This window comes from Meles meles, chromosome 3 (assembly GCF_922984935.1).
Source record: "Meles meles chromosome 3, mMelMel3.1 paternal haplotype, whole genome shotgun sequence".
Taxonomy (NCBI): Eukaryota; Metazoa; Chordata; class Mammalia; order Carnivora; family Mustelidae; genus Meles; species Meles meles.
Window position 1 is genome coordinate 144,045,033 of NC_060068.1, and position 2,305 is coordinate 144,047,337.

General features: G+C 42.4%; 1 pseudogene; it reads right to left on the reverse strand.

Moving 5' to 3' along the window:
- Positions 1-1,007: 1,007 nt before the first annotated feature.
- Positions 1,008-1,499, reverse strand: LOC123939286 (annotated as a pseudogene).
- Positions 1,500-2,305: the final 806 nt, after the last annotated feature.

A 2,305-nucleotide genomic window follows, 5' to 3' on the forward strand; every position in this document is an offset into this window, starting at 1 on the left:
TGTTAAGCTTTATGGCCATATGATGAATTTTCCAACCTTCTAACTTCATAGACCTAGAGTTTTCTTTTCTGCAGTCTCAAAATTAATATTTAATAACTCTTTACTTTCGGATGGAAATTTAAGGTGTTCCACGTATTATCTCATGTGATTTTACAATTAAGAAAAATTAGGTAACTCTCACAAGAGTAAGCTGGTCAAGAATGGAACTGAGCTCAGATCCTCGGATTGCCAGACTGTCTTTTAAGCGTCATACATACCAAGTGTTATAATTTTGCTGCCTTCACTAATTGTGCTGCAGAGGTGAGCACTTAATTCTGGTACTTTCAAAATGGGACCTTTATTTGTACCTTTAATCACCCACTATCAGGATCCGGGGTATGTCAGCTGCTTACACATCTTTTTTTTTTTTTTTTTTTTTAAGATTTTATTTATTTATTTGACAGATCACAAGTAGGCAGAGAGGCAGGCAGGGCGGCCCGATGTGGGGCTCGATCCCAGAATCCTGGGATCGTGACTGGAGCTGAAGACAGAGGCTTTAACCCACTGAGCCACCCAGAGCCCCAGCTGCTTATATATCTTAAGCCAGGGGTTGGCAGACTTTTTCTGTAAAGGGCTAGATGGTAAACATTTTAGGTTTTGTGGACTGACATAATTTCTGTTGCAACAATTCAACTCTGCTATGGTAGTGAGAAAGCAGACATAGACAACAGATAAACACATCAACATGGCTTGTGTTTCAAGAAAACTTTACAAAACAGGCAGCAGATTGCATTTGGCCCATGGGCCATTGTTCATTGACCTCTGACCCAGCTTGGTGCATTAGGATCATATACTCTTACAAGGTGATTTCAAGGGCATTAGCAAAAATAATTATGTCTGATTTTCTTAGGTGGGAAGGTGAAGTTTGTTTTGCAAAATATTCATCCCATTACATCAGAGAAGTCCACACATTTACTTCACTATGTTATTCCATGATTTTTTTTTTTAAGTTATCAAGTGATTCCTTATTAAAATATTTTCCTTTGTAGTTTGTAACTAGCTGGGCATTGTACCACACTACTATTGATATCATCTAGGATTTCACATTGCAGCTCACAGACTGGGCAGTCCCCAGAATCTCTTTAATGGTTTCAGAGAGCTCTCTGGCTAAAGATGGGAGCCACACCTGTCAGGCAATGTTGACAGTCTCATCAACAGTGACATTTCCACGGTGCTTCATGTGTTTTTGCTCCTTTCTGTCTCTTGGCAGTTCCTTGAGGGCTTTGGTAATGAGGGCAGAGGCAGAAGATTCCACTTCAGTCTGCGCCTGTGTGTTCTGAATGGTCAGTTTCACTGCAATCCTCAGGCCCTTCAAATCACCAGCAGCCTTGTTGCTGTCATCACCAACCTTTTTTGGAGACAGATCCAAGGGGCCGATCTTCTGGACCAGGACAGATTTCCCTACAGGTGCACCTTAGGTATACAACTTGGATCTCGCTGGGGTCAAGCTTAGGGGGCATGGTGGAGGGACTGGTGTCAGATAAACCGAGATTCAGGACAACCGAAGGCAGCTGCACTTTCACCTCCACGAAGCTGAAGGCCCGAAAACCATATTTCACAAATTTGACTGAAACACCACAGACTTACAGAGTGTTAGGGCACAGGGATATTTAAGATAATCCATTCTAAACTCCTCATTGTACCAGTGGGGAAACAAAGGAAGTTTTTCAATTTCCCATCTAAAAGAGGTGCAAGTATCTTCTTAGAAGACCAAGAATTGTGGAGTGTAGAGCTTAATGTGTGGTTCCATTGTTGACGTTTCTTTTCCAGAGAGAAAACTACAGCATATAAGATGCATCCTGATGCCTTTCTTTCTTATTTTAGTCATATTACAGAGTTTGTTGTCCTAGACATTGTAAGAGCTTTTCAAAATATCAGGCCAAAATATATGTCTTATGTTCCTAGACTTAAGCAAATATCTTCAAAGTGCTGCTCCTCTGTCCTTCATTTTTGGCCAGGACACTCAACAACCCCTGTTTTGAGGTAGCCCTCCCACCAGATGCCAGCGGGCGCAGTGTCAGGGTCGCAGTCGAATGCAGATGGCACACTCACTTCAGGAGCACTCAAGGGAGTATTAGGGAATCACGAGGGCTAGGGCAGCCATCTGAGGGTAGGAGCAGCAAAGTTGTCGCCACTCCTAGACCCACAAGGATGAGCAGAGTGAGCCAATGCCGGAACTTGCAGTCATGACAAAAAGCAGTGGTACTCAGTCAATACTCTAATTTCCATATTGAACTCTTTTATTTAGAGTGATGCCCTTTTCTGA